General features: G+C 43.1%; 1 non-coding gene across 1 annotated transcript; it reads left to right on the top strand.

The window, feature by feature from the left end:
- Positions 1 to 5,763: 5,763 nt before the first annotated feature.
- Positions 5,764 to 5,845, top strand: TRNAS-CGA. The gene has a single exon. It is a non-coding gene; the product is annotated as a tRNA-Ser (tRNA).
- The last annotated feature ends 745 nt before the right edge of the window (positions 5,846 to 6,590 follow it).

Raw genomic sequence — 6,590 nt, 5'->3', positions numbered from 1 at the left:
AGATGACTAAAAACCATTACATTGAATTCCCAATCCCTATATTTATGCACACCTGCATCTTTGATTTCCTTCACAAGCTAATTGTACAATATTTCAGAGTCTGATTCTTTTTATACAGCAAAATAATGTTTTGGTCATGTATACTTATTGTGTATCTAATTTATATTTTAATGGATTTTACATCTACTGGTCATCCTGCCATCTAGGGGAGGGGGTGGGGGGTAAGAGCTGAAAAATTGGAACAAGAGGTTTGGCAATTGTTAACGCTGTAAAGTCACCCATGCATATAACCTGTAAATAAAAGGCTATTAAATAAAAAAAAATAATAATAATAATATAAAAAGAAGCTCCCAGTCTAATAGGGAATAAAAGTTGCTAACAACTACATACAAACAATATGTAAGCAGGGGAAACTGGAGATAAACACAAAGTGCAAGCAACTGCCAGGAACCTAGAAGAACTTCTTGGAGAAAGTGGGACTTTAGCTGAAACTTGAAGGGAGCCAAAGAAGCTCAGAGGTAAAGAGAATTTCCAGCTTAAGGAAGAGCCAGAGGGAATGCTGGAGCTGCCAAATGAAGGATCCTGGGCAAGGAACAGCAAAGATTATCTGGCACAACAGGTACTAGGTAAGATGAGGGCAGTCATGAGAGCTCTAGAACCAAAGAGATCATTTCAGACTAAATGCTGAAGGGAGCAGTCTGGAGGCATGGAATGCAGCGCCTTCATGAGCACATTTGGTAAAATGTTTAAGCCAAAGAAATACTCTAACTAACCATCTGTATTTATTAAACACACACGGCATTTACAGTGTGCTAGACACAGGGAAAAAGCGCTCTTTGCTTCTTCTATTGAAATACAAGGCAAGTCACTAACCAACAAGATGGGGAGAAAGGAGGGGTGGAGGGTGCTCTGAAATATCGAGCTTTTCTTGAAGTACGACCATGTTCTTCCCCAGGGAAGTATTTTGAAGGAAGTTATGAGGAAGCAAGAATATGTTTTTACAACAAAAGTGGCTAAGGTTACACTTGTAATACAGGCCCTCAATAGCAAGGTGCCACTGGGACCCAAATTAAGCTTTCTCAGAGCATAATGATGCTCAGGCTTTGTTTTTGTTTAGGTAGCACTAGTTATATATGAAACAAGGGGAGAGCATGATTGCAATTTTAAGATTTACCAAAAATATTAAGAATTATTTTATCCTAGAAAAGAGTTCAAACTTTCTAATAAACTTATAAAATAAGGAATTATTTCTCTCTAGAATATAGGATGTTGAACTTTTCAGGTTATGTCACTACTATTAGAACCACATAGATCAAGGGAAGCAATGGAGAGCAGTTAGCTGACTAATTACTAGATTACATATATATATATAGAATAAAGGCTTGCAGCAGATCTCTGACTGCATAGTGCATCGATTACCTTTTTTTAATGGATACAATCTTAGGATGAAATTGCGTCTCAAATTAGCAGGGAAAGGAAAACAGATTCTACTACTGTCAAGAAGCTGAATGGTTCATTTGTTCACAAGGTAATCACAGAACAATTGGTCATAGAAATATAGAATGTCAGATCTGGACAGGATATTAGCAGTCACTGAGCTCAATCCTTTTGTTTTTCTTATCAGGAAACTGAGGCAGAAAGAGACGATGTGATCTGCCCAAGATCATGCAACTGGGATTCAAGCCCAAATGTCTTGAATCCTTGGACTCTCCTGTGTCACTTTCACCATACTTCTTTTCAATTGCAAAACTGATCCTAGATGAACCCCCATTAAAGTCCCTTTGTGGACTTGTGTTCTGGGGTTCTCAAATCTATATCAGCAGGCTCCATGTTCTAGTATACTGTCCAAGAAAGAAAGAGTTGGGGGTGTGAAGATGTGTGTATTCGAGTGTGTATATATATTTGTGTGTGGAGGGGTGTGAGTGTCAGTGTGTGAGTGTGTATGTTCCAAATTTGCCCAGGTCCTGAGGAATATTTGTCCCTTTACCTTCTTGCCCACTGGGATGAAGCTGAACAAGTCTAAATTCTTTTTCCTATGTCAATCCTTTAAAAAAAATCCAAGTCAGTTTTTATAGTACCCAAAGCTTTCTCTTCTCTTAGTTCAATAGTCTTGATTTAGTCAGTATATCTTCATAGAGCACGAACTAAAAGTCCTTCCTTTTCTACATTGTTCTCTCTTCTTTTGGGGGTTCAGTTGAACAATAACTTTCTTAAAATGTGGCCCTTCAACATGGATGTCGTCTTCCCCTCACAGTGTAAGCTCCTTGAGGGCAAGGATGTTCTTGCTTTGTGACTTTGCATGCCCAAGGTTTAACCTAGCGTGGCAATACATTGTAAATGTTTAATAAATTACCTTTTTATTCACTTCATTTAATCCCCTTCAGTTTTATCCCACAATTTATCAATGTCTAGTCAAACTCTGCCATGTGGAGAAGGAATTCAGAATGGTTATCTTGGTAAAGAGAAAAATGAGGGTATCAAAGGATCATGATACAGTTACCACAGTAACAGAGACAGTGGAAGACTTTTTTTTTAAAGGAGGTACTTCTCCAATGCCCCTTAATCTCATTTTATAGTCAGCAACCTTATTAGCTTCCTAAGGTTCTATTACCCTTTGAACCCTAATCTTGTGCTCAGATAATGAGAAGATGGGAAAAGGTGGCCTAGAAGATCCTTTCTAATTTAGTCATTTGGCCATTCCAGCACCCCTCGGTGGAATACGGAGTCCCCCACTGTGGCCATAACTCTATGAACTTGAATAAGGTGAGGAAATGGAGAATAGCCCTGTGCTCAAGAAGCTTGACAATCAAATGAAAATACTTTTTCTTGCCCCTTTCCTTAAGCAACCCTTAGAAACTGATCTCTGGCTAGACTGGGGAAGAGAGAAGTAATAATAAAATACAATTTTTGAACTTGCAAAATAGCAAGCAATAGAGAAAATATCTCTAACTCTTGGGAGACTCCGGATCTGCCTCCTCCTTTCCCCTCCCCACTGTATCTTCATGAATTGATTAAAACAATACCCTTGGAGGCATCTGTTTATTTTCTCTCCCTTAACTCTCACCAAGCCCAGAGTGGTGACTCATTCTTTCTGATGTGAAGCAAAGAGTGAGGGGAAGAGGAGCCTGGCATTGCTGCTTGAATTGGGTCCTTGAACAAATATTTTAATGAGAAATAAATCTTGCTTCCCTTGCAAGAAATTTGCATGCTTTTAGAGAGCAAAATAGAAACATCCTGCTGGAGGAAAAATCTATCCCAGTAGTTTCCAGCTAAAATCAAGTCCCTTCAGCCCCTACTTTTGCAACCCCAAAGACCTTCAGGCTAGAGAAGAGTTGTTTCCTTTAATGAGAAAAGGTACCCACCAGGACCCCAAGGAACCTCAACTAAAGTGAGGATGGGTTCAGAGACAGATCTTTGACAATAACAGGGAGAAGGGCCATTTGCTTCAGATTCTCATATCTGAGAGCCACAGATGCTTAATCTCTCCCCATTGTCTCTCAAAATCTTATCTTTTAATGAGCATTTGAAAAAATCTGAGAAAGTCATTCTCACTGAGGTTTATAGACTGGCTGCCCTTTGCTACATTAACCCCTCCCTTAAATCTGCCTTAAAAAAAAGCCCAGTAGTGTATATTTAAGGATTAGCAACAGATCTGAAGGGGAGATGAGAGGTGCAGCAGGTAAAGCCCAGTCTAGTCAGTTGGCTTCAGACCAAGGCATTGATTAAAGTTTAATTAAGCAAGACAACAAACACTTTTATTAAGCACCTAGAAACTAAGGGGTGTTTAGACAGGAGCAGAAAAGACTCAGGGCTTAGAGTATACAATGCATGCTGTTTATAAGTAAGAGGACCTGGCATTATATTCTCCCACTGATGTTTACTGACAGTGAGCAAATCACAACCACCTTGGGTATCAGTTTTCTTTTTCATCTGTCAACTGGAGGTTGGGTAAAATAAGCTTTAAGGTAACTTCTAGCTCCAAATCCCAAGATCCTATAGATATGTGCGACCCAGACCAGGAAGGGAGGTTCTGGGAGATGGAATCTCTTCCAGTCCAAGGAGAAAGGTTTAGGTAAATAGGGAGATAGAGTATTTACTGGGAAAGGAAGCGGGGGAGGATAGTCCAGGTCTAAGAAGTGAAGGGAAGACCTACTGGAAGCAAGACCAGGTAAGAACTCACCTATCAGAACCTTGAGAAGTTATTGATAAAGGTTAAGTTTCCATTGGGGAAGAGGCACAGAAACAGAAAGCCAACATAATTGCCTGATGCATTCTGAAATGAAATCCAGTTAGGGAGTGCCTCCCGATTTCAAAAGGAATTGTGTGTTTATTAGAATATGGAAGGGTCCAGATTTGGATACAAGTCCTCTTTTGCTAAATCTAGCATTGCCCACCCCTTTCTTATCCCATGCACCCAAGGGATCAGCTCTTCTTGTTCCTTCCTATAGTTCATCAGTTCCTCGGTTTGAGCTTCCATCACTTTTTGCCAGATTATCTGAACAATTTGTTGTTCCTGAGAATGATGTCTACTCCATTCTAGCCTGGGGTTGATAGTTTGAGAAAATGTGGGAGCCCAAGGGCTGGATATTGAGCTGGGAACTGAGAAGGTTTAAATCGAGGGGAAGATTGAAGGATGGGAGATTAGTGTCTGAGGAAATTCAGAGTATTGGATTCAAGAGTCTGGATCCTCGTGGCTGATGACAGACTGAGACCAGGATCATCCATGTGCAGGGCCAGGGGCAGAGCAGTGCCGGGTTTTCCTTCACTTAGTGAATGAGACAATTCATACACCAATCAGAAAAGTACCCAAGTTCATCGAGTCAGGATGGAAACCCAATTCTCTGGGCACTAATACATGTTTGCTTCTAGTCCCAATGCCACAATGCTTCCTTAGACAAGCCCGTGGTCCAATTCTCTCCAAACCTGGGCAATCCAACCTGATTTGGGATCTAGGCTTGGATCCTGGCTGGCTCTGAGATCTCAGGCAGGTCCCTCAGTCAGTCAATGACCATGTATTAAAGTGGCTGCCAGGTCAGACACTTCTCAAGGCTGAGTGTATAAAGACAAAAGTTATTCAGTTCAGTCTTCTTGAGCCCCATTTTTTTTTAATAAAATGGATTTAAGAATAATTGACAACTCGGGAGCAGTGGATCGAGCACCGAACCTGGAGTCAGGAAGGTGGATTTCAAGTCTAGCCTCAGACAACTGCTCGTAGCTGTGAGATCCTGAGCGAGTCCCGAAATTATCTGTTTCAATTTCCTCAGCAGTAAAAGGGGGCCTAGCCCCTGCCCTATAGAGTCATTGCGAGGATCAAACAAGCTATTTGTAAAGTGCTTTGCAAACCTTAAAGCCCTAGAGAAATGCTCCGTCGTTTTATTTCTCTTGCTGTAAATCTTTAAGTATTATAGAGACAGCATCAGCCTCAGCATCGTTATTTTCTTCTTGTGTGTCTGGAAGCTTTGGACCTCCCGTGTTCCCCCGGGCACTTCTCCCTCGCCGCCACCAGCCCGTGCTCTCTCCCTCCCTCCAGCAGCCGGTGCGGACCCTGGTCTAGACAATCACAGTGCATCCCACCATCGCTTACACTGGGCAGCTCGGGCTCTTGGCAGGGCGTTGCGTGATATAGACTGTCGGGCGTTACCTGCTATAGACCGTCGCCCGCATGGGCTGCAGACCCGACGCCCTCCAGCTCTATATCCCGGTGGCCGTTTTTAAGCATCCCAAGGCCATCATTTCCCTTGCTTGGCGAGTGCAGGTTCAGGAGCTGTGATGGCCGAGTGGTTAAGGCGTTAGACTCGAAATCTAATGGGGGCTCCCTGCGCAGGTTCGAATCCTGCTCACAGCGACGGAGTTTTTACTTTGTAGCATCTTTAAGGAGATCCTAATTAATTAGAAAACCCTAGTAGCCAATTACCGGAAGACTTAGAAACGATTCGTCCGTTCACCACCCTACGAAACTGCAATTGGGCCGGTTACGCGGGGATTGTGGGTGCTGAAATTAAGCTTCGCTGAGCCAGCCTTCCCGAATGGAGACGCGGTGTTGGGGGTCTGGGGTGGGAAGGGAAGGACCGAGATGTGCCCGGGAGAAAGTTACAGGGCAAATGCAGAGTCTTGGATTAGGGAAACGGGATTTATGAGAACTAGGCTTGGGGTTGAAGTGCTTAAGGTCCCAAAGACTCACAAAGATCCGTCTGCTCTGGCCCAGTATTCACCGAGACGCTGGAGAGCCGGTGGGTGCGCATTTCCTAACCCTAACCCTTACACTCCGCTGCGCTCAAGCTCTGGAAGTCACTTTGTGGCTCTGGGTTTTAGTTTAAACTAAACTGGGTTTAGTTTAGTTTAGTTTAGTTAAACTGGGAGCAATCTGTGGGCCGGCTCTAATCCCGTAGGGAAGGCAGGAGGAAAACGCTTTCAAACTGGGAGGTGGCTATGGAAATGGGAGCTCTGGCAATTGCGGCGGGGGAGGGGGGAAGCTATCTGGATGAGCCCCAGTGTGGTCCCTTAAATGGCCAGGTAGTATCTTTTCGGGGCGAGGGAGGGAGAGAGAGAGAGAGAGAGAGAGAGAGAGAGAGAGAGAGAGAGAGAGGAAG

The sequence above is a fragment of the Sarcophilus harrisii genome, chromosome 4, assembly GCF_902635505.1.
Source record: "Sarcophilus harrisii chromosome 4, mSarHar1.11, whole genome shotgun sequence".
In the NCBI taxonomy this organism is placed as follows: Eukaryota; Metazoa; Chordata; class Mammalia; order Dasyuromorphia; family Dasyuridae; genus Sarcophilus; species Sarcophilus harrisii.
The sequence above is the reverse complement of the archived record's forward strand: the minus strand, read 5'-3'. Positions and strand labels throughout refer to the sequence as shown.